Raw genomic sequence first — 27,361 nt, 5'->3', positions numbered from 1 at the left:
GCTAGTTCACCCACTGTTTACCTCCTGCTGTGTGGCCCAGTTTCTAACAGGCCATGGACTAGTACCGGTCCACAGTCCATGAGTTGAGGACCCCGAGGGTAGGCATTTTTCCCAGGGGCACAGAAAGGCCATAAGAATAGAGGACTCCATAACTCTCCTAGAGGAAAGTTATGGAGTCCTCTATTCTTTTATTTGGAGCAGAGCATGAGGAAGTTCAAGCCTCAGAGCACTGAGGAAAACAATGTAGATTTTGGTGATAAGCTCTTAAGAAAGGACTGGTTGCTCCATGATAGCAAAACCATACATCAGCTAGAAGCCAAACAGATATAACCAGGGAAAGGTAAAGTTAACAGGAGGCTTCCTGGGATCAGAAGAAATCTCAATTATTGGTCTCAACACTACCCCTGCAATAGAGCCTGAATTTAATTGGATCAGATGGAGCAATTTATGCCCCAGTGCATTGTCAAAAACAATAAATCAGGTGGCAATTACTGACAGTAATAGCTGACTACGATAGCAACAGAGACAGACACCATAACAGAGAGATCAGAGAAAGAGACACTGAAATAGGATTCTGCTAAAACCGCTGCCATCTCAAAGTGATTATGCACATGACAAACTTGTGCCCTCTGAGGAGACACCAGAGGCGTCACACTGTGAGAAAAAATAGACTTCAATGAAATAGTATAGCCAAGTCATAAGCAACAAACAACAACAAGCCCTAGAAGGGGAGGGCTGTAATCAGTACTCATATTGCTATAATATGTCATCTCAAATGTCCAGTTTTCAACAAAAAAATTATAAAATATGCAAAGGAACAAGAAAGTATGACTAATAGAGAGGAACAAAATAATAGGCAATAGAAACGCTTCAAGAGGCCTCAGACGTCAGACTCAACAAATAAATTCTTCAAAGCAAATAGTATAGATGTTTTAAAAAACTAAAGGAAATCATGATTTAAAATGTAAAGAAAGTTATAACAATGCCTTATCAAACACAGAATCGAAATAGATAAAAATTATTCTTAAAAAAGGACCAAAGACAAATTCTAGAGTTGAAAAATACAATAACTGAAGTGAAAAATTCACTAGAGAGGCTCAATAATAGATTTGTCAGGCAGAAGAAAGAATCATTGAACTTGAAGAAAGATCAGCAGATTAGATAATTCAAAGAACAAAGGACATGAAATAAATAAACAAACAAACAAACAAAGCCTCAGAGCAATGCAGAACTCCATTAAATATACTAACATATGTATACAGAGTATCAAGAGGAAACAGAAAAAGGCAGAACAAGTATTAGAAAAAATAATAACTGAAAACTTCCCAAATTTGGTGAAAAATGAAAAACATTAACCTACATATACAAGAAGTTCAATAAACTTTAAGATAAATGTAAAGAGAAAAAAATTAAGAAAACCAGAATGGTAACAGGAAGGTTAATGTAATAAATTCTACAAATATAAAACAGTTCTTTGTTATCTCAGTTTTTTAAAAAATATAAATTATATAAGATGATACATATACCAATGTATAATTGAGTTTGTAACATGTGTAGATGTAGCATGTATAACAATAATAATACGAAAAGGGGAGAAGGGAATAGAGCTATATATGGGTAAAGCGTCTATATCCCACAGGAATTAAGTCAGTAAAAATATGAACTGGATTATGATAAATTAAGATGTATATGGTAAGCCCTATAGCAACAATTAGTAAAGTGACTCAATTATAGTGAAAAAATCATAAAAGTAATTAAATTATTACACTAGAAAATATTCACTTAGTGCAAAAGAAAGCATCAAAGTGCAAATACAAGTGGAAAAGGTACAAGACAGAAAACCAAAAGTAAAGTGACAGATGTAAATCCAACTACATCAATAACCTTAAAAATGAATGGTAAATAATCCAATCAAAAGTCAGAGATTGTAAGACTGTGTTAAAAAAGCAAGATCCAGCTCTATGCTGCCTATAGGACATATACTTTAGATTTCAAAGATATAAGTTGGTTGAATGTAAAAGAATGGGAAAAGATATTTCATGAAAAATCTGAGAAAGATGGAGTGGCTGTACTAATATAAAAGATTGACTTTAAAAAAATTACTAGAAAAACAAGTACATTATATAAAAATAAAACAGTTGATCCATGAGGAATAATAATTATAAACCATGTATTTACCTAACAACAGAGCCCTAAAATACATGAAGCAGAATTTGACAGAACTGAAGGAAGAAATAGACAATTCAATAATAATAGCTGATGACTTTGATACCCCATTTTCAATAATGATTAGAACAACTAGGCAAAAGATCAACAAAGATATAGAAGACGTGGACAAAACTATAAAGCAAATAAATTTAACAGACACCAATAGAACAATTCATCCAACAAGAGCAGAATATACATTCTTTTCAAGTGTACACAGAACATATCCTAGACATTTATAAAACATATGCTAGGCCATAAAACCATCCTCAATAAATATAAGGAACATCAATCATACAAAGTATGTTCTCTGACTACAATGAAATGAAAGTAGAAATAAATAACAGAAATTAATTTGGGAAATTCACAAAAATGTGAAAATTAAACAATACGATTCTAAAAAATCCATGGATCAATGAAGTAATCACAATGAAAATTACAAAGTGTTTTGAGATGTATAAAAATGAAGACACAACATACCAAACTTATGAGTGCAGCTAAAACAATGCTTGAGGTAGAGCTGTGTCTACATTCAAAAAGAAGAATGATCTCAAATCAATAAACTTCTACCTTAAGACATTGGAGAAGAAGCGCAATCCAAGCCCAGAGCAAGCAGAAGAAATTAAATGATAAAGATTAGAGAGAAGATCAGTGAAACAGGGAAGAGAAAAAAAAAAGAGAAAAATCGATAAAACTAGAAATTGGTTATTTCAAAAGTTCTACAAAATTGGGAAACTTTTAGCTAGACTGACAAAGCCAGAGAAAATAATCAAATTAGTAGAATCAGGAAAAAAATAGGAGACATAACTACTGACCTTACAGATTAAAAATATGATATCTAAAATGAAAAGAATACTGATGAGATTTAACTATAGATTAGACACTGCACAAAAGGAACAGTAAACTTAAATACTAAGCAATAGAAACCACCCCCAAATGAAGCAGAGAGAGAAAAATGACTAAAGATAAAGGAAAAACAGATCATTGGACTCCTGGATGTAGATGAAGGTAGAAAAAAACAATGACCAAAAATTTATCAATTTATTAAAAATGATAAGCCTGAAAATTCAAGGTCAACAAATCTCAAGCAAGATAAACATAAAGAGAACCACACTAAAGCACCTATAATCTAATTCTTATAAACTAGTGATAAGAGAAAATGCTAAGAGCATCCAAATTAAAGGCATATTATATAGGCATACTTTGCTTTATTGTACTTTGCAGATATTGCATTTTTTTACAACATCCCACCAGCAAAAAGATTAAGACTGACTGAAGGCTCAGATGACAGCATTGTTTAGCAATAAAGCATTTTTAAATTATGGTATGTACATTTTTAGTCATAATGATATTGCACACTTAGTAGACCACAATATAGGTGGTCAGGAACCAAACATGCAATATGTCAGAGGTCTGCCTGTATAGAGGAACAAAGGTAAAAATGATCACAGATATCTTATCAGAAACTATGCTATTTAGAAGACAGTGAGTGGAGTGATATCTCTAAAATAAGGAAAGAAAAATCTGCCAACCTGGAATTCTTGACCCAGCGAAATTGTCTTTCGAAATTGAGCACTAAGTAGAGATGTTTTCAGGCAAACAAAAGCTGAAAGAATTCATTACCAGCAGACTTATGTTCTAAGAAATTTTAAATGAAGCTCTTCAGGCAGAAGAAAAATGATGCCAGAAGAAAACTTGGTTTATGTAAAGGAATGAAGAATACTATAAATGGTAAATGTAAAAGACCTTTTATAATTTAAAAAATCTCCTTAAAAGATAAATAACTGTTTAAAACAAAAATGCTAACAATGCCTTGTGGGGTTTATAGCGTGTGTAGAAGTAAAATGTATGCAGGATTACAATAGCATGAAGGGTGGGAAGGGCAAATAAAAGTATATTTTTGTGACTCGAATACTCATATCTATAAAGATATCTGCACGCCAATGTTCATAGCAGCATTATTCACAGTGGCCAGGACATGAGAGCAACCAAAGTGTCCTACGATAGATGATTGGATAAAGAAGCTGTGGTACATATATACAATGGAATATTACTCAGCCATAAGAAGAGATGAAATACTGCCATTTATGACAACATGGATGGACCTTGACATAATCATGCTAAGTGAAATAAGCCAGACAGAAAATGTTGAAAATCACATGATATCACTTATATGTGGGATATAAACCTAAAAGCAACAAATGAGCAGGACAAACAAAAAGAGACTCATGGACATGGACTATAGACTAGTGGTTACCAGAGTTTAGGGGTCGGGAAGGAGGAGGTGGTAGATGGGGTAAAGGGGGGTCAAATATAGGGTTTAGGGGGAGAGTGAAGTGGGTAAAAGGGATCATATATATGGTAGCTGAAGGAAACTAGACTTTGGGTGGTGAACACACAATAGAATATACAGATGTCAAATGATTATGTACATCTGAAAATTATATGATCGTATTAACCAATGTTACCCTAGTAAACTTAATTTTAAAAAAAGCATATCTTTGTATAGGTCTTAGACTATATGTGAAGTAGTATAAAAGTTTAAGGAAGACTATAATAAATGCAACCTAGTGTAACCACTAAAAACAAAGAAGTATAGCTAATAAGACAATGGTGGAGATAAAGTCAAATTATAAAAATTTCAATTACTCCAAAAGAAAGCAAAAATAGAGGATAAAAGAACTAGAGAACAGATAGAAAAAAATAGAATCCAAGAGCAAAATGGTAGATTCAAACCCAAATTTTACCACAATTACATTAAATAAAAATTATCTAAACATTTAAATTAAAAGCCATAAATTGTCAAACTGGAGTTTTTAAAAAACACAAGCAAACTCTTTGCTGTCTCTGAGAGAGCTTACTTGAAATATAAATATTCAGTTAGTTTACAAGTGAAAGGATGAGTACAAGTTTTGGCCAAGATGGAGAAAGCCCACCACAGCCTATCTCTCCTGTAGATACAACTAAAAATGATGGACAAAATACAAAAAATCAAGTACGTGAAGAGTGAAAAGTAACAAAAAGCAGGTATATTGTGAAAGAGACTTAAAACTTAGAGAAAGGAGCCTGCACCAAGGTGGATGTCCAATATTTATTTTCTCTTGCAGATTTTCTTTGAGGGTGGATCCTAGTTGCAGAACTGCACAGTAGAGCACTGGTATGACTGGTGAAAATTTCAATGGAAACCCTGTGTTACCAGGCAGAGTAACCATAAAAAAGACCACAGAGTGAGGAGGGTAATTCTATTGTTTTTTTTTGTTTTGTTTTGTTTTGTTTTCTCTAACAGCTTTGTCTAGTCATAGAGTTGTTTGGTAGTGATGGCTGTGTGAGCAGCTAAAAATTCAAGGAGATCTTGTCTTTCTGGCCAGAGGAACCAGAAAAGGGAGCACCCATGGCCTCAAGAGTGGGCTTGTGAAGGAAATTCTGTACAGGAGAGAGAGAAAAAGATCCCCTAATTCTGTGAATGAACCAGTCTTGTGCTCATCCCTAAGTGTGCATGTGCAGGAAAGACCCAAAGGATCATAACAATACTTTGAGGGATAAACTAAGACTTAAACTTCCACCCAATATTCAAACACCTGAGTGGCACACTGCACAGAACAGAAATAAAACAGAAAACTAATGACTTGGAAAACTGAACTGAAATTAGAATCCTCATCCACAGAAGGCAGGATAGAACTTGTGGTCTGAACCTAACTTAGTTGAATGCCTTCTAAGAAAAGTTCTCTACAGGATTATAATGTGACCCATAGTTTACATATAATTTCACAATGCCCAGGATACATCCCAAATTGCTCAACATGCAAAGAACCAAGAAAGTGTAACCAATTTCCAAGGGAAAAGCCAATAACAGATGCTATACCCTATATGACCAAGATGTTGGAATTTTGATAGACTTGAAAGCAGCTTATTACAAACATCCTAAGATGACCTCCTGATGATTTCTTGTCTCCTAGTAGCCACAGCTTTGTGTAATCTTCTCTCCTTGAGTGCTGTATCTGTGATTTGCTTTTAAGCAATAGAATGTGGCAATGTGGTAAGATTTCACTTCAGTGATTATGTTATATAAGACTGTCTTAACGGACTACAGAGAGGGATTCTTTGCTGGCTTTGGAGATGCAAGCTGCAAGCTTCAAGGAGCTGAGTTGTGCCAACCACTTTGTAAGCTTGGAAGAGGACCCCCATCTCCTGATGAGAATGTAGTTCAGGTGACACATTGTAATTACAGCCTTGTGAGACCCTGAGCAGCTAGGCCATACTCAGACTCCTCACCCACAGAAACTGGGAAATAACGTGTGTTGTTTGAAGCTGCTAAGTGTCTGAAAATTTGTTATGCCGCAATAGAAAACTAATACATATCTATTGAAATTATGCTACATGCAGTAAAGGTAAACACATTTTAAATGAATGGAAAGATAGTAATTCCAGCAGAAAAAAATGAAATTATAAGAACAAAAATGTAAATTTTAGAATTGAATAATATAAGATCTCAATTTTTTAAAAAGTGACTGATGGACTCAATAGTACCATGCAAATGACAGAGTAAAGGGTCAGTGAGCTTTAAGACATATCAACAGAAATTATCCAATAAGAGTAACAGAGTTGAAAAAATATTGGGAAAAAAATAATAACATCAAAAGTACTAATAGTCATGTCATTGGAATCCTAGAAGAAGAGATAGAAATGGGCATAGAAAATATATTTGAAGAAATGATTGAAAACTTCTCAAACTTGGTGAAAAGAATGTGTACAATATTTAAGAAGCTCAGCTAACTACAAAAGCACGATAAATCAAAGAAAACTATGCCTAGGCACATCATAACTAAAGTGCTGAAAACCAAAGATTTTTTTATTCTTTAAAATTACACATCACATATAGGGGAAAAACGATTAAAACAATAATGAATTTCCCATAAGAAGCCATGGGGTCAGAAGACAGTGGAAAAGCATATTTAAAGTGCTAAACAAATAAACTGTGAACCAAAACTTCTGTATACAGTGAAATAATCTTCGGAAATCAAGGCGAAATAAAGACATTTTCAGATGATGGAAAACAAAGAAAATTCTTCACCAGCTGATCTCCTCTAAAGGAAATTCCTCTAGGTGAAGGGAAATGATAGATAGAAACTTGATGTTAAAAAATGAGAGAGCAACAGAAATAGTAAATACCTGTGAATATTAAAAATTACACTCAAGTTCTTTAAAATCTGCACGAATATTAGAAGCAAGACTCATAATACAGTATGTGGAATTTTCAATGTATGTAGATGTGATACATGTAACAATGATAAAGTGGAGCTGGTAAACAGACCCATACAGTTGTAAGGCATCTACATTTTACTTGAAGTGGTACAACATTAACTCATAGTATTAGGTATGTACTTTGTCATTCATAGAGCAAGCACCAAAATATAAATATGAGATATTGCAAAATCACCAATAGATAAATTAAGATGGACTATTAAATCACTCTAATATTTAAAAAAAGCAGGAAATGGGAGACAGAATAGAGAGGACAAATCAGAAAATAAATAATAAAATGGTAGAATAAAGTCAGGCCATAAAAATAGTTGCGCTGAATGTATATTGTATATGTAATAAAGGACAGATTGTCAAACTGGTTTTAAAAAACTACATGTTGTCTACAAGAAACCAATTTTAAATATAAAGACATATGAATTAAAAATAAAAGTAAGGGTATACAGCCATGCTACCCTGAACAAGCCCGATCCTGTCTGATCTCAAAAGCTAAGCAGGGTTGGGCCTGGTTAGTACTTGGATGGGAGACCACCTAGGAAGTCCAGGTGCTGTAGGTGTAAAAAATAAAAAAAATAAATAAAGGATTGTAAGCTGACAAGGTCCTTGCAATCCGTGAGGTCAACCAAGGGTTGCCTCACCTAAAAAACAATTAAATTAAATTAATTAAATTAAATTAAATTAAAATGAAGAAATATCATCTAAACTATAATTCAAATAAAGCTGAAGTAGCTATATTAAAATAAGACAAAGTAGGCTTCAGAATAAAGAGTATTACCAGGGATAAATAGGAACATTACATAATGATAAAAGGATCAATTCAGCAAGAAATCAAAACAATCATGAATATGTATGCAGCTAATAACAAAGCTTCAGAGTACATAAAGCAAAAAGTGATAAAACTGAAAAGAATAGGGATATCAACAATTATAGTTGGATATTTTAACACTCTTCTCAGCAATCAATAAAACATGTAGACAGAAAATCAGTAAGCATATAGAAATACACAACTCTATTAATCAACTTTACCTAATTGACATTTATAGAACACTCTACCCAGCAAGAACAGAGTACATAGTCTTTACAAGTGCACAAGGAGTATTCACCACATCTTGGTGAATACATAAAATGAACCTCAAAAAGTCTTTTTATCAATTGTAGTAAAAAGCACATAACATAAAAGTTACCATCTTAACCATTTTTAAGTGTACAATTCGGTAGTGTTATGTATATTCACATTGTGCAACAGATCTCCAGAAGTTTTTCATCTTGCCAATCTGAAACTCTATACCCATTATACCCATGAAACAAGTCTCCTTTTCTCTGTCCTCCCCATTCATGGTAATCACTATTCTATTCTGTTACACATATAAGTGGGATCATATAGAACTTGTCTTTTTATGAGTGGCTTATTCCATTTAGCATAATATCCTTAAGGTCCATTCATGTTGTAGCATGTGACAGCAGGATTTCTTTGTTGTAGTTTAAGATTTTACAATTCAGTCAAATGGGGTTTTCAGCTAGATTACATGCTCCAGTGAGATAAAATGTAAATTAATGGATGTAAATTCCCACCATTGACAGTTCAACAATACCACCAACACCACTATCAACAACTATAACAAGAGCTGTCTTTATCAGACACTTACTGTGTGCCAAGTTCTGTGCTAATAATTTTACATGCTTCATTTTCCTCAATACTCCCATCCTTTCTATAAAACAGATACTTGATTATTAGGAACTCTATTTTAAAAACATGGAAACCAAAGCTTACAATGTAATATCTTCAATGTCATGTATATGGTAAATATCTGCATTGACATTCAAATTTAGCTATTCAGTTGCCAAGCCTAACCTTTGCATGCTAATGCTTCTTGGAAAACCAGTTGAACAAATAAATACAGCATGGTGAAATCCTCAGGTAATTTCAACTGAGACTGAGTTTACCACCATCTTAAGGTAAGCATGGGGGCTAAAAAACCAATACAATGTTAGGTGTCATGGGGTTTTCCTTACTTTTTAAGGATGAATAATATTCCATTGTAGACCACATTTTTTATCCATTCATCCATCGATGGACATTTGGGCTGCTTCTACCTCTTGGCTATTGTGACTTGTGAACGTGGATGTGCAAATATCTCTTAGAGACCTTGCTTTCAATTCTTTTGGCTATATATCTAGAAGTGGGATTGATGGATCCTGTGGTAGTTTTATTTTTAATTTTTTGAAGAACCTCCGTACTGTTTTCCATTGTGGCTGCACCAATTTATAATGCCACTGACAGTGTACAGAGTTCTAATTTCTCCACATCTACAGCAATACTTATTATTTTGTCTTTCAATAGCAGCCACCCGAATAGGTGTAACAAAAAGATTTTTAGGAACTGAAATCATACAAAGTATGTTCACTAACCACAATGGAAATAAAGTGGAAATTAAAAACAAATATATGCAAAAATGCCCCAAATATCTGGAAATTAAACGACACACATCTAAATAACCCACAAGTCAAAGGAGAATTCTCAAGAGAAGTTTAAAATATTTTGAACTTAATAAAAATGAAAAATCAACATATTAAAATTTCTGGGGTGTAGCTACAGCAAAATGGACAGGGAAAATTATCCTATTGAATTTTTATATTAGAAGAGCACAAAGGACTAAATAAAATTAGTAACTTAAGTTCCCAATTTAAAACATTAGAGAAACACAGCAAATTAAAACCAAAGCAAGAAGAAAGGATATAGATAAGGGTAGAATTCAATGAAATTATTTATGTTTCTATTTTTAATCAAACCAAAATCTGATTCTTTTAAAAGATCAATAAAGTTGATTAACCTATAGCCAGGCAAACCAAGAAAACAGGAGATAAAACACAAAATAAAAAGGGGGTATCACTCGACCCTACAAACAGTGAAAAGATAATAAAGGAAAACTATGAATAACTATGCCCATAAATTTGACAACTTAGACAAAATATATCAATTCTTTGAAAAATAGAAACTATAAAAGCTCAGCGAAGAAGAAATAGATAACCCAAATAGCTGCACATCTATATTAAAAGTATATTTGTTGTTAAAAACCTTCCAACAAGAAAAACTTCAAGTCCAGATGGCTTCACTGGTAAATTCTACCAAACATTTAAGGACAAAAAATATCAACTTTACACAAACTTCCAGGAAACACAAGAGAAGAGAGAACTTCCCAACACATTTTATATGAGGCTACTACTATCCTGATACCAAAGCCAAACAAAAATATTATAAAAAAGGAAACGAGATCAATATCTCTCATGAACACAGGGGTAAAAATCTTCTAGAAAATATTCAAAAATCAATCAATGTAACTCACCATATCAACAGGATAAAGAAAGAAACGCACATGATCGTCTTAGGTACAAAAAAAGCATTTGACAAAATTCAACATCTATTATTTTTTTAATCTAATAATCATTTGCCTTTTTAAATTTTTATTTTTCAACTAGAGTTGACATTCACTATTATTTTAGTTTCAGGTGTACAGCATAGTGGTTAGGCATTTATATAATGTATGAAGTGATCTATTCTTGATTTAAAAAACTTTAAGCAAACTAGGAATAGACAAAAAAACTTCTTCAGTCTGATAAAGATCATCTATTAAAAAATCTAGAGCTAACAATATAATGGTGAAAGATTTAATGTTTTCCCCCTAAGGTGTAGAACAAAACGTGTATGTCCATTTTTGTCACTCTTATTCAACAACATAGCAGTGCTTAGGGGAAACTTATAGCAATAAATGCTTATATCAGTAAAGGAGAAAGGTCTCAATTCAATAATCTAAGCATTAAACTTAATAAAGCTAGAAAAAAATAGCAAATGAAGCTCAAAATAAACAAAATAAAACATGTAAAAATTACAAGAAGAAAAATCAATTTTTTAATTGAGAAAAGTTGATGAAATAAAAAGCTGGTTCTTTAAAAGATGAATATAATTGATAAATCTCTACCTTACAAACTGAGAATAAAAGGAAAAAAGACACAAATTACCAATATCAGGAATAAAAGTGGGGCTAACACAACACATCCTGCAGACATTAAAAAGACAAAAAGGGGGACTATGAACAACTCTATGCCTATAAATTCAACACTTAGTTGAAAAAGACCAATTACTTGAGAGATACAAAATAATAATATTCATTCAAAAAGAAACAGATGACCTGAACAGTTTTATACCTAATAAATTGAATTTATAGTTCTAAACTTTCCAACAAAGAAAATTCCAGGTTGACATGGTTTCACTGGAGAATTCTATCAAATATTTAAAGAATTAAAGTATAATAAAACTCATCAATTTTAAGTAAACAATTTGATGAAATTTGACATGTATGACTATCATCCTGGGATAAAAGCAGAAAGTTGATGTTAATACATATTCAGCAGCACTACCTTACATAAATCAATAAGGGAGAGGGTTATTTTTCATTAGATTTCATAAATATTTTTCATTCTGGTGCACTGATCCAAAGTCACAGAAGGTAGACCCTTTTATTTACTAAAGTACTCATGTCACAGGGCAATTTCCATTTCCAACATCACACACACACACACGCACGCGCGCGCAAACTTTTTGAGCATGTATTGTACACAAGAGTGAACTAAAGTCCTTTCCTCCAAGTAACTAACAGTCTAGTTGTAAAGGTAAAACCTAAAATGTCAAAGGAGGACCCAGAGAGGTACGATCTGAGGGTTTGAAGACTGGATAGAATTTAGAAAGCAAGAAGATAAGGCTACCACTTCCATTCACATCTTAGCAGTCATTTCATAGTAGTAAGACAGTGTGCTTGCTGTCTCTCAAACTTCAGGAGTTCATTCTTACGTCTTGTCTTGGTAAATGACATGGCCTTTTTTCCACCAAGTCATACTCCTTCATGTTTTGAAAATCCCCCTCAAGACTCATCTGTAGGATGGATGAACTGATTAATTCATTATTTTCCCATTCAGAAATATTTACCAAGCACCTAATAAATTTAGGTACTGCGGATACAGCAGTGAACAAAACAAAACCCCAATCCTGAAAGAATACTGTCATTTTAAGGGGAATAAACAAATAAATAAATGGAAACTATGTAAAGTAGTAGAAAAGAGTTGAAGAAAAATCAAGCAGGAGAACACGTCAAACAAAGATAGTGGACAGAAAGGTGTACAGGATGGCCTGTGATTTGAAGAAAGACCCAAAAGAAGCAAGGAAGCAAACCAGATAGTGTGCATGTGTGGAGGTGGGAGGGAGACATTCCAGAGCGATCGGAAAGTGCAAAGGTCCCAAGACATGCTTGGCATGTTTAACTGGTACTGAGAATAAGGGGGAGTGGTAGAAAATATGATCAAAGAGGTAGCTTTGTGTAGGCTATGTTAAGGACTGTTGAGATAAGAAGCCAATGGAAGCAGAAGAGTGAGAAGATTTGAATTATGTTTTAAAAGGACCATTACAGCTGCTTTGCGGAAGCTGAGACACCAGTTAGGAGGCTATTGAAATAATCTAGTTCAGAGATAATGGTGGTTTATATCACGGTGGTAGCGGTGGAGAGGATGTGAAGTAGTTTGGATATATTTAGAATGTTTAGCTGATAGAATTGTTAATGGGTTGTCTGTGAGGCGTGAGAGAAAGAGAAGAACTAGGGAATAATTGCTGGAGCAATGCCCTTTCGTAGACAAGAGATGGAATCTAGTGCAGAGGTGAAGGGGTTGGCTTTAGATAAAAGCATGGGCAGTTTATCTATAGTTACAGGAGAGAAGGTAGAAAAAACAGGCACACATACAAGTAGATGAGTAGGTGTGAGAATAGAAAATTTTAGAGGTTCACAACTGATTGCTTTCTTTTTTCTCAGTGAAAGGAGAAAATTGAGCTGAAGTGATGTGATGGAGATTTAAGGAGAGAAGAGAGGCCAGGAAAGTCATCCAAGGATATCCAGTCTGACCAAACTGACTCAGATCCAGTTATTCACTTCACCAAATCCTAAGTACATCCACATCAATTTCCACCCAGATGTATTCAGTTTTACTTAGTTGATATATGTTCATATATGATCTGTATTTGCTCTGGTTCCTTCATTAAACCCTCACCCAATGGGGGTATTCTAAATGTGCAGTTTATTAGGAAGAGAAAAACAGATGTGGATCATCCATTTATTTATGACGAGAAACCTCTATACCAAGAGGTATGGATGTATTCTGTCTACTACCTTTGTGACACCTCTCGAATCTGGGCTCTTTTCTCCATGTTCACTGCCAATGCCCTCCAACAGGCCTCCAACATTTCTCACTTGAGCCATTGCACTAGCATCTTAATGCATTTGTCTACCTTTCCTCTCCCCTCTGTTCTGCACAACTCCTCTGCTTAAAATCCCTCTTCCCTTTCTCAAGTTAAGGACCTCAACTTCTCCTGCTGAGTCTGTCACTCCATCCCCTTCTCTTTTCTCACATCCTACACTCTAGCCATGCCAAATTATATCTGACCCCTGAATACATCAAATCCTTCAATTCTCATTTGCTTTATCTGAAATGCGCATCTGCCCTTTCTCCACAAGATATTTTTTGAGTAATCATTAGACACTTAGCTCAAATGCCACCTTCTCAGTAGCACCACAGGCAGATGTAACCTCTCTTTTGTGCTCACATGCCTCTCCTATCACACTCATTTTATTGTATCAAAATTATTTAGCTATCTAACTTCCCTACTAGCTCTATTACTCACCCTTTATCATAAGCACTTAGCACAGTGCCTGGCACATAGTATATCAACAAATGTTTATTGAATGACTTCATTGTAGAAGTGAAGGGATAAAAAACAGCAGAAAAACAAAAATATCAGTTGATAGGTGAAACACGATTAAGAATTCTTTCAGTCAAACAAGGTAAATTTCTATGACATGTTTTAGGAATAGGGGAAAAAACAGAAAATATCAACAATCTTAAAGAAGCAGATTTAACTTTTGACAAAGACGGTAAAATGAGACCTGACAGGATAATTCACAACACAGCAAACACTCCTTTTCATCAATTATACACAGCAACAGATGGAACAGGCTTTTATTCTGAAGTGTTTTTAAGACAGATGTTGACTCTAGAAGAAAAACATCTGTAGATTTCTGCTTGTAATAGTAGAAATATCCCAAGTTACTGCATACTCTACACAATAAAGAACAAATGCTGTGATGTGTGTGGATTTGCAGTTTAAAAAGCACTTTCACGTGTATTATCTCATTTAATTCCCACAACAATCCTGTCAGGTAGGTATTATGTCCTCCTTTTAGAGATGAGGAAATGTGGCTCAGAGAACCACTAATCCAAGATCACATAGTCAGTAAGAGATTAAGAGACACAGCTGGAGTTCTGACCCAGGTCTGTCAATCTGTTGTTCACTGTACAGGCCGAGTTGATGTTTTCATGGCTTCCCAACAAGGACACTAAAGTGAAGCCAATAAATTGTTGAAGTTTTTTTTTATTTTCCATCTTTTTTTCCCCTTCTTGGTCCTTCAGTCTGACTAGAATATTTCCTACTGACCTTTCTTCCACTTGACCAATCTTCTCTTGAGCTGAATTTGCTGTTAAATTCATCTATTAAATTTATTTTTAGTTATTATAATATTCAGTACCAGAATTGCCTTTTTTTCATACAGAATTAAGTTCTCTGCTGAAATTTTTCATCTCGTCAAGTATTATGAACATAGTAATCACAGATAGTCTGATGCTCCTAACTCTAATGTCTCAACCACATGTCATGACCCTTTTACTGTCTATTTTTAATTGTAGCCCTATGATCCAGTGTTATAGGTTGAATTGCATTCTCCCCAAAAATTCATATGTTGAAGTCTTACCCCCTATTATCTCAGAATATGACCTTATTTGGAAACATGGTCTTTATAGAAGTAATGAAGTTAAAGTGAGTTTACTAGGGTGGGCCCTAATCCAATATAACTGGTATCCTTATAAAAAGGGGGAAATTTGGACAAATGGATACACACAGAAGGAAAACAATGTAAAGAGACTAGGGAGAAGATGATTATTACAAGCCAAGGACAGAGACCTGGAACAGATCCTTCCCTCATGGTATTCAGAAGGAAACAAACCCTGCCAATACCTTGATTTTTGACTTCTAGCACCCAAAACCATGAGACAATAAATTTTTGTTGTTTAAGCCATCCAGTCTGTGGTATTTTGTTATGGTAGCCCTAGCAAACTCATACTGGTAAGCCTAGTCATTTTTGATTAAATGCCAGACACTGCATATTAAAAGTTAGAGGAGCTTTGGATGATATTATCTTCCTTCAGAGAAGATTTGCTTTGCCAGATGATGAAGGACAGATCACCTTAATCCTACCTGAGATTGAGCTGATTCAAAGCTGTGTTTTAGTCTTGTGAGGAATGGCATTTTTCTAGTTCATCTTTACTCCTAGAGTTTAGCCCTTTAGGGATCCCAACTGAAAACCTGGGGTAATAACCAGGGTCCCTCCTCTTTGGCAGGCTCTAAACTCCAATTTATGTCTCTCTAGCATTGTGAAATTACGGAAAGCTATGCTTAGGTACTCAGATTTGTATCTGTCACTTTTTGCTTAACTTCTCAACATCTTTGACCTGTACCACTTACAAATCAGTAAATGATACAAGGGAAAGAGTAGCATAAAATGCTGGACTAAATTCATTGTATTTTTTTCTCTGGCATCTTGGACCCTGAAGTCCTGATTATAATGATAGCCCTGAAATCTAAATTTTGTTTCTATGGCTTTGCCAGACTTCTGAAACCTCTGCTCGACTTCTGTCTCTTAGTTACTACTTTTGGTTTGGCTTTTCAGTCTCACTACTCATATTACTTACATTGGCAAATGCTTTGAAGGAAAATGTAGCACAGAATGTTGGGCTCACCTCAATACATCTCTCTTCTCTTGGATTTTGACTCCTAGTTGCTTTGGTAGCTCTCTGATGCTTTCAGACAAGTATTTTGTAATTGTATCAAGATTTTCTAGTTCTTCTTGAGGGACAGTTGGTCTGATACAAGTTAGTCTGTCAAGCCAGAAGCAGAAGTCCCCAGAGTCATGGTTTTTAATTCCATTGATATGCCTGCCCTTGGTTCGTTCATTCATCCATCCATTCATTCCAACATGTACTGAGCACATGGTATGTGTCAATAACTCTGTAAGACTCTGGGAAAACAAAAACTCCCTGTCTTAAAGAAACTCACAATGGAATTGGTGGGGGTAAGACCACACACACAAATGGTGAAAATACAATGCTGAAGTGTTTAAAACTAGAGGTGTGTAGAAGATGCAATATGGGAGAAATGGAAGTAACTATCTTTGTCTGGCACGAGGTCAAAAAATAATCACAAAATAGAAGACATTTGAGGTAAGTCAGGAAGAATATGACTGATGAATGAGAAGTTAGAGAGAGAAAAGAAAGGCACTTCAGTAGGAGATAACATTATTTATGTAAAGATATGGCAGTAAGAATGGAAAATTATGATTAGTTTGGTATTGGTGGAGCTAGAAGAGAGATAGGTTGTGGCATGGCATAAAGGGGGAAATGAAGGCAAAGTTCTGATTGTGGAGGGCTCTCTGTCCTAAAAGTTACTGTTCAGGTAGTTAATAGATAATGGCATTCCTAGAGGTAGAAGTCTATCACATGTTCCATTGGATTCGTGGAAAATTTAACAACAGAAATTTAAGACTTCACCAGTCAGTGGCTTATAAATTTAAAGACAGCATTATTTTGCTTACAAAGTAATGTAGTAGGATTACTAAGCAATGAAATAAAATCTTTGAGTCACCTAACTAGTTTATAGAGAAAAGAAACAAAACTTCTAAAAACACTCTAGTAGATACTGTGTAGCCAAGAATTTAAATGATTTGAGTCTCATTTTCTAAATTTATTGGCTCAGTTTTCTATTGCAAAGTTCATCGAGCAGCAAAAAAACTTTTAATTTTGTGGAGAAATTTTGTTCATTTTTGCCTTCAATGCCATTGCCATCAGAGAGCAAGCTATTAAATGCCTACTTACTTGTGAGACTGAATATCCAGTAAGTCTGATAAGATTTCTCCCTATTGCAAATTTAAAAATCTAAGATGCCAGACAACACATACAACTATCCCACAAAGATACCAAGAAAGCAGTATAAAAACACTGAACATCTACATAAACTGACAAGAAGAAGTGTTTACATGATCTATGCCTCAGGGAAATGTCACTTCTGTGACACTCAGGTCAGTACAGTTTAATGAAGGAGATGAGATTTCTAGCTCTCTCAGGCTGACAGCCAAGAAAGAGTTTGGCAGACAAAGGAGAAGACATTATTCCAGACACATGGTACAATGTGGAAGTAGTCTAAGCAGGAGAATCCTGCACAAAAGAGAAGAATATGTTTCTCTAAAAAAAAGCAAAGTCATAGATTGGGCTAAAGGAAGAGACAGGGGAAGAGCAGTAGGCTATGAAAGCCCAGAGAGGGGTCATCTGCAGTTCACGTCCAAGGGATCAGTCCTTTAAATCTATATTTCTGCTGGCAAGTTACAATTATGTAATTGAACACAAAGCATCCCCAACCACCATTTATCAATCCTTTATTTCCCCAAAGGACTCAAGAATATTCTACAAGCATATAAACAAACCACATCTAGGAATTAATTTACCAATGAAACATCATTGAGAAAGCATAGTACCCACCTAACCTCTGCACAGCACCATTTCATGATACCAACAAAGAAAACACTAGACCTTGTGCCATTTCAGTTAGATTCCTAATACTGGAATCTAAATTAACCAAGTTAGAATTTGGTCATAATGCCAGTGCTGGCCCTCAAAGGTTAGAGTTAGCAAGAACTTAGTTCCGAACATCTCCAAAAGAATAACAACAATTTGAATTCCTATTCTCCACATGGGAGGAGGTGGAGAGCTAAAAAAAAAAAATAGGTGGAGGGAAACAGGAAAGATTGAATCCCTGGAGAAAACTCACATCTTTAAGATTACATAATACTGCCCAGAACTAACTGAACTACAGTAGAAAAATTTCAAACACATTCCAACATGCCCCTAATTAAGATAGTTTTGGGAGGTTCCAGAATTATAGGTATCAAACATGAAACCTAAAGAATTCACCAAGATTAAAAAGATTACCAACTTTAACTCAGAGGAAAAACACACTGGAAGAAACAGGTTAGTTAGAATGCATTCATAATGATGTCAATTTGTTGACCTTCATACAATTGCTACATCATTTTAGGTACAATTGTTAGTGATAAACATCTGAATGACAATGGGTTGGGCACTGTACAAAATATAAAATTAGATGTGATTCTTGTTCAGAGTTCAAATCAAGTGTCTTATAAACTTCATTTTTTTCACCAGAGAAGTATATTGATGTACCATAACCACAAACTTATTTTAAAACACAGTAAGAAATACAGGTAGGACATACAATAATGTGAAATGTCTAACAAGCAAGAATTTTTGCAGCATGTAGAAGCAAGCTGGGTACCCACATGAGGTATGCATTTTGAAGTATTTATGGATGGTTAACCAGAAAGGCTAATTTAACACCTACACATCAACTGCATGGAGACAGAGCTGTGAAATATTTGCATTTACTACACAGTAAGAGGACCATCACCAGCACTAGCATAGGAATGCCAATCGCAATTAAGTTAGATGAAATTTCTCAATTTAAAAGATATGCAATCTCCTTCTCCGAGAACTTGAATTTACATAAGCTGACTGGGAGGCTCTCAAAAATGAAATTCTGATTATAAAATTAACAAAAAGAAAAAGAAAAAAGGATAGGTATCAAAAGAGATAGCTGTAAAAAGTTGTCTATAATCCCAGATTTTAAAAATGTATAATAACGTAATAGCATTTATTGAGTACTTACTGTGTCAGGAACTTTGCTACATGCTTAATGTTTACTATCTCACTCAATCCTCATAACAGCCCTGTGAAGTTGGTCCTATTAGCAGTAGTAGTAGTATTTACATTTTATGGGATTGGTTATTTAACCCCTGAGCTTCCATTCGTCACACATCCAGAAAGAGATAGAGGTGAGAAACACAAGTCTGTGACTCTCAGGTTGATATACATCACTGTACCAATGTAACAAGGGAGACATAACCAATGATGATAACTACAAGAGAGTGACATGTGCCTGCAAAACAATAAATCAAGGTTCAGAATAACCTGAGCCTTAGAAAGACATATATTCGAGGATATCAAAAGGGGACTTCAAATTGCCATCTGCAATAAGAAGAAATATGTTAGGTGACAAAAAGAAAGAAAAAAAGCCCAATCCTTACTTTATTTCCATGTATCCTCTGTTTAGAAACAAGTAAGGGTACAACAAACATTAGCAGAAAGGAACTGAAAACAGACACGAGATTAAGAAGCACTTGTCCCAGAATAATCACATTCCAGGATACTGGAAAGACCTTGGGCTAAGATTTCCAAACCGCTGTCTAGACAGAATTGTGAATAATGTGAGAGGGACAGAAGTCTGGAGAAAGGCAAATGTAGTCTTGATTTTCAAAAAGAAGAAAGTCATGTTTGCAAGGTAAAGTACATTTAATCTCAATTCTAAGCAAGTTGTGTAGAACAAATTATTAAAGAAGAAGGAGGACTTCTGATCTGGGCAGAATGATGTTTTTTCTCTTCTCATACCAGCTAAGCACAACTATAAACGCAATAGAGAAAGGCTGCTCTGACCCGGAGTCTCCAGATCCTCCACCCTCACAAGAAAGGTCAGCCTAGGTAGACTCATTCTTCTCCAGAATCTAACAGGAGCTCCTCTGACAACATTAAGTAAGTCCAGTATTACCAGTACAGAGGATCAGTTGGGCCTAAAAGAGTTGTTGATTCAATTCCAATGTGTGGGTTAGGGAGTTATTTGCACACCAACAATTCTCCAACACCAGCAGGGTATCCAAGAATTCAACTTAATTCTGACACTATCTACCTGGAGAAAACATCAGATTCCACAAGTTAAGGGTTCAGTCTTACAAGACTACTCTTCCTTACTTCAGATGTCAGTTGCAAGTCCAGGTTTACCATCGGTGCTTTTGACCAACCAGCTCTATAGATCAGATATTCCAATGACCTATTCCTTAAATTCTATTAATTTGCTACAGCAACTCACAGAACTCAGATAAACGTTTTACTTACTGAATTACAGGTTTACTATAAAAGGATATAACTCAGGAACAGCCAGATGGAAGAGATACATAGTAGGAGGAAAGGATGTAGAGTTTCAATACCTGCTCTGAACATGCTACTCTTCCTGAATCTCTATATGTTCACCAACCTGGAAGCTCTCTGAACCCTCTCCTTTTGAGTTTTATGGAGGCCTCATAATTAATCGAACCATTGGCTATTGGTGATTGATTCAATCTCCAGCCCCTCTCCCCTCCCCAGAAAGCAAGGGGTAGAAATGAAAGTTCCAATGCTCTAACCATGGTTGGTTCTGCTGGCAACTAGCCCTGATCATTAGGTGCTTTTCAAAAGTTACCTCATTAACATAAACGCAATTGTGGTGGAAAGAGGCTTGTTATGAATAACAAGACACCCATTTCACTTTAAGGGCTCTGAAGCAGTTATAGGACTGAGGATAAGAGACCAAATATCATAACAAAAGAAGTTCACATTGCTCTTATCACTTGGGAAATTCCAAGGGTTTGAGGATCTATGATCCAGGAACCATAGATTAAGACCAAATATATATGGGAAATATATTTGAGTCATATGAATGAACAAATACCCATTTCTTATAAATCATAATATTTCCAGAGCCTAGCCAGAAATAAGTAGCCAGCATAGGTACTCTAATTCCTCACCAGGTCTGGGACTGTCCTTGCCTATACAGAGATACTGAGGTTGGCAGGCAGGGCACATGAAAGACCCAGCTACAGCAGGCAGACTGGTCTGAAAAGCTTCTTTATCCCTATGGTCCCCAAATTCTCCACCTCCACTCAAATACACTAGTAGTGAAGATGGAACCAGAAATGGGACTCAAGTCACAAGAAACATTCAATTCCAGGAAGGTTCTGTATCTCACAGACCCAATACTCTCCTCCCCTGCCCAGAGACAATGGGCCAGTGTCGGGTGGGGGACACTAGTGGAGAATCCCACTGTGCCCTTCCTTTATTAGAGACATCTAGTGGCAGGTCTGGGCAAACCCTTTCTGCCCTGTCAGGCATCACCAGCAGAGACCAGTAGGAACCTCAGCAGTACCACATAAACCAAGCAAACAAAAACAATACCAGAAAGTCTACAAAAATCAAACTGCCATTCTAACTACTACCCACAAAAGTAGGCCAAGACTCACATACTAAACCTAAATAAAGCGCTGTCTACTAAAATAAAAAATTTAAATAGGACCCAGAGTTTCCTAATGTGATAGATACACATCCATAATAAAGTCAAAAATCATCCATCATACCAAGAAACAAGAAAATAACAACCTGAAAGAGAAAATACAATCAATTGAGGCCAACACTGGGACAAATCAGACATTGGGAATATATGACAAGATTTTAAAGCAGCCATCATAAAAATGTTTCAAATAATCAATTATGAATTCCCTTGAAACAAATGAAAAATAGAAATAGGAATTGTTAGAAAAAAAAACAAGTAGAAACTATAGAAATAAAAAATATAATGACAAAAAAAAGATTGCTGGAAGGCTCAATAATATAATGGAGATGACAAGGGATAGGATTAGTGAACTTGAGGACAGAATAGTAGAATTCATCCAGTCTGAACAACAGAGAAAACATAGACTGAAAAAATATGAACAAAGCCTCAGGTACCTATAGGACAATAACAAAAGATTCAATACTTGCATGATTGGAGTCTTGAATGAAGAGAGTTAAAAGAATGTGGACATGAAAGAATATTTGAAGAAACAATGGTTAAAATTTCCAAAATTTGGCAAAAGACATACATCCAGGAAGCTGAGCAAACTCCAAACAGGACAAACTCAAAATAAATCCATGCCAGGGCACACGGTAATTAAATTTTTGAAAACTCAGGACTGAATAAATATCTTGAAAGCAGACAAAAATAAATGACACTTTAGCTATAGGAGAACACCAATTCAAAAGGCCAAGGATTTCCCTTCTGAAACCATGGAGGCCAATATAACGTGTCACAGTATTTTTCAAATTCTGAAGGCAAACAAATGTCAACCATGGATTCTATATCTGGTGAAACGACCCTTCAAGAGTGAATAGGAAATAAACATTCTCAGATAACAAAAAACTGATTAATTTATTGCTAGCAGATCTACTCTGGAAGACTAACCAAAAGTTGTTCTTCAAACACAAAACAAATGATAAAATAAGGAACCCTGAAACATCAGGAGGAAAAAAGGTACAATGGGAAGAGCAGACAGATAAGTAGCACAACAGACTATCCTTTTTCTCGTGAGTTGTGTAAAACTTATTTGATGATTTAAACAAAAATCATTAACATCGGAAGGTAAAGAGACCTAAATATAAGTGAAGTCTCCAAACTTCACTCAAAATAGTAACATTTTATTACCAGTAGACTGTTATAAGTCACATATGTATACTGTAATCCTCAGAGCAATCATTACAAAAATTATATAGAGATGTACTCAAAGACACTATAAGTAAATCAAGCTAAAACTGTTCAAGTGACTCATGGGAATGCAAGAAAAGAGAAACAGAAGAATGAGAATCACAGAAAACAAAAAGATAAAATGAATAATAAAATGGCAAACTTAAGCACCGTCAATATACATATTGTCGTAAATGTAAATGGCCTAAATATAATAATCAAAAGACAGAGATTTACAAAGTAGATAAAAATACATGACCCAACTATACATATCTTTTTATTTTTTTTTTAATTTTTAATTACAGTTGGCATATGATATATTAGTTTCAGGTGTACGATATAGCGATTAGACATTTATATAACTTACAAAATGATCACTCTGATCAATCTAGTACCCATCTGACACCACATGTATTTATTACAACATTACTCACTATATTCCCTATACTATACTTTACATCCCCATAACTATTTTGTAACTACCAATTCCAACTATATATTCTTTACAAGAAACTCACTTCAGATTCAACAACATAGGTAAGGTGAAAGTAAAATGATTGAAAAAGATATACCATACAAACATTACTTTTTTAACAGAAAAAGCAAAACTGACTATATTAATATCAGATAAAGTAGACTTCAGAGCAAAGAAAATTACTACAAACTAAGAGGGATATTACATAATGATAAATGATCAATCCACCAGGAAGACTTAACAATTCTAAATGTGTGTATAGTCATGCACCGCATAATGATGTTTTGGTCAACCATGGACCATATACAGCTATACAATGGTGGTCCCATAAGATTATATAATGGAGCTGAATTTCCTATAAGAAATGGATATGTGGTTCAGGAGGAATCTTTTTCTCTTTGATGGGATCGATATCTGTGGTGCTTGGCAAGGTTCCCTCTTACTCACAGGATCTCAATTTTGAGTGCACAGATGACATTTCAATCAGTCAGCCACTGATCTGTTTCAGCACAGAGGAACCTGTGCCCAAGTGCTACATATTCAAAGGACACTGTAGCCCTTCCATATCTAGCTTTATGGTCTTTAGAGTTCACTGCTGTAAATTCTTTGTTAGGGACCTGCAATTCTATACAAGGGCACAGATCCACAGGAGCTACCTTGACAAGTATTCAGTGCAACTGCTACTTTGCTTTCTGTGGTAGTGTGGAGCCAGCCTGTCCCTGTACTTTGAAAATATTTTCAGGTTGTAATTATGTAAAGCATAGATAAATTGTATTTCTATCAACTCAATGCTAGAGATAGGCCTTTGTGTCAGATAGGGTCAATGGAACCAAAAACAAATTTCCAAAGTCAAAATATTGAGTCTTCATTTCTATACCCTCTCCATGTTAAACATCCTATTTTTAAAAAAAATAAATATCACAAAGTTCCTTAATGTGACCACTGCTCCAACATATAATAGCCAAAACCACATTGCCATAACCATCCTCTATGCTCCTTTACCACTCCGTCTTGATTTCTTATTCCTACTGATCCTCAGGCCACCTTTTACTCCCTCCTGACAAGTCACTATTATAATGATCTAAGCCTTACCCAGCCAGTTTCTCCTTGATATTTCCAATCAATCCAGCCCACATCCCTGTTCATGGAGCAGCATTGACAGCTTCGGTGTTCTATTTCTGACCCTGTTGGAAGGAAGCAGGGGGAGGACTTGTGGGACAGTGTTTATAAAGTCTATAGTAGTGCATAGTCATGTCCTAGGCCTTCACATTCACTCACCACTCACTCACTGACTCACCCAAAGCAGCTTCCAGCCCTGCAAGCTCCATTCCTAGTAAATGCCCTATACAGGTGTACCTTTTTTAAAATCTTTTATACTGTATTTTTACTGTAGCTTTTCTATGTTTAGATATGTTTCGATACACAAATACTTACCATTGTGTCACAATTTTGCTTACAGTATTCAGTACAGTAACATGTTGTACAGGTTTATCACCTAGAAGCAATAGGCTATCCTGCCTAGCTTAGGTGTATAGTAGGCTATACCATTTAGATATGTAAATGCACTCTACGATGTTCACACAACAATGAAATTGCCTAATGATGCATTTCTCAGAATATATTTCCATTGTTAAGCGATGCATGACTGTACAGCAAACAATAAAATCTCAAAACACATGAAAAAAACCCTGATAGAACTAAATATAGAAATAGAAAAATCCAGGATTATACTTAGGGACTTAAAATACCCCACCTTCAGCAGCTGATATAACTGCAAGAGAGAAAATTAACAATGACATAGAAGATCAGAAAAATACAACCAACAGAATCTAATTTCTATATATAGAACTTTCTATTTAACAACAGCAGAATACAGATTTTTTCAAGTGCCCATGCAACTGACCATATCCTGGCCTGTAAAATAAACCTCAACAAATTTAAAGGAATTAAAATCATACAGTATGTTATCTGATCATAGTGGAATTAACCTAGAAATCGATAATAGACAACAGGAAATCTCTAAGCACATGGCAGTTAGAAAACACACTTCTACATAATGCATGACTAAAACAGGACATAGCAAAGGAAATAAAAAACGCATAGAACTGAGTGAAAATGAAGACACAACGTAGCAAAAATACCTGGGATGCAGCAAAAGTAGTGCTGAGAGGTAAATTTATAGCACAAAAATGCTATAAATTAGGAAACATGGGGGAAAAAAAGAGCAGAATAAACCTAGGGGAAGAAGGAAAGAAATAAAAATGAGAAGAAGTCAATGAAAATGGAAATAGGAAGATGAAATTAAAAATTAATAAAACTCATTCTTTGGAAAAAAGCTATTAAATTGACAAAACTATAGCAAAATATACACAAGTAAAGAGAGAAGACACAAATTACCAGCATCAAGAAACAGACTATATCACTAAATCTTATAGCGATTAAAAAGATGAGGTAATGCTAAGAATAACTTTATAATCATAAATTTGACAACAAGAATGGGACAATTCTTCTCAAATTACACACTACTATCCTCAACCAAGATGAAATAGACAATCTGAATAGCTTTATAACCAACAGAAAGATTCAATTTGTAATTTAAGGTTCCTGAAAAAGAAATCTCTAGGCTCCGCTGGATTCAATGGAGAATTCTACCAAACATTTAAAAAACAATTAATGTCAACTTTACCAAATCTCTTTCAGAAAATAGAAAGAGGAGGTGACACTATTCAACTCACTTCATGAGAGCACTATTAGCTTGATACGAAAACCAGAAAAAAGAATACAGAAAAAGAAAACTAAAGACCAATATTGCTTATGAACTTAGATGCAAAACTCCTCATCAAAATATTAACAAATTAAATCCAACAATATATAAAAAGAATTATACGCCATGGCCAAGTGGGATTTTTATATGAAAGGCTGATTCAACATTAAAAAATCAATCAATGTAACTCACCATAATCAACATGCTGAAAAAGAAACATCATATGATCATATCAATTGATGCAGAAAAGATATTTGACAAAATCCAATACTCATTCAAGAAAAAAAATCTCAGCAATTTGGAATTGAGGGGACTCGCCTCAACTTAGCAAAAAATATCTACAAAAATCCTACAGTTAACATCATACTTAATGGTGAAAGACTGAATTTTTTTCCCTAAGATAGAAATATGGCGAGGATTCAACATAGTACTGGAAGTTGAAAAAAAAGGCATATAGATTAGAAGATAGAAATAAAACTGTAGATGCTATGTGTATGAAGAGAATGCCAGTGAAAGTACAGAAATACTATTAGAACCAATAAGTGAGTTTATCAAAATCACAGATAGAAGATCAACACACAAATATTAAGTTGATTTTCTATATACTAAAAAAAAATTAAAAACACAGAAACCAAATTTAAAAACAATACCAAAATTAAAATACAAAAACTAAAATTAAAAATACAATACCACTTACAATTGCTCTGAAGAAAAAGCATACTTAACAAAACATGTGCAGGACATATATGTTAAAAGTTACAAAATGCTGATAAAAGAAATCAAAAACCTAAATAGATGTAGAGATATACTGTGTTCGTGGATTGGAAAATAATCTAGTAAAGATGTCAATTCTCCCTCTATTGATTCACAGGTTGATTGCAATTCCTACCAAAATCTCAGCAAGGATATTCGTAGATGCAGGAAAATTTACTCTAAAAGTTATATGGAAAGGCACAGGTCCTAGAATAGCTAGAACTACCCCGGAATAGAGTAAAAATGTGGGCAGAATCATACTACCACATATTAAGGCTTACTATATAGCTACTGTAATCAAAAGTGTGGTATTAGTGGGGGATGTAGA

General features: G+C 34.8%; 1 protein-coding gene and 1 pseudogene across 13 annotated transcripts in view; one reads left to right on the top strand and one right to left on the bottom strand.

Moving 5' to 3' along the window:
* EDA (ectodysplasin A) overlaps nt 1-27,361 on the bottom strand; it is a 274,580-nt gene that overhangs the window by 193,017 nt on the left and 54,202 nt on the right. The gene's annotated exons all lie outside the window — the stretch shown is intronic.
* On the top strand, nt 7,903-8,021 carry LOC120583625 (uncharacterized; annotated as a pseudogene).

This window comes from Pteropus medius, unplaced genomic scaffold, assembly GCF_902729225.1.
Source record: "Pteropus medius unplaced genomic scaffold, Ma_sr-lr_union100, whole genome shotgun sequence".
Classification (NCBI taxonomy): Eukaryota; Metazoa; Chordata; class Mammalia; order Chiroptera; family Pteropodidae; genus Pteropus; species Pteropus medius.
This window is presented reverse-complemented; position numbering and strand designations above follow the sequence as displayed.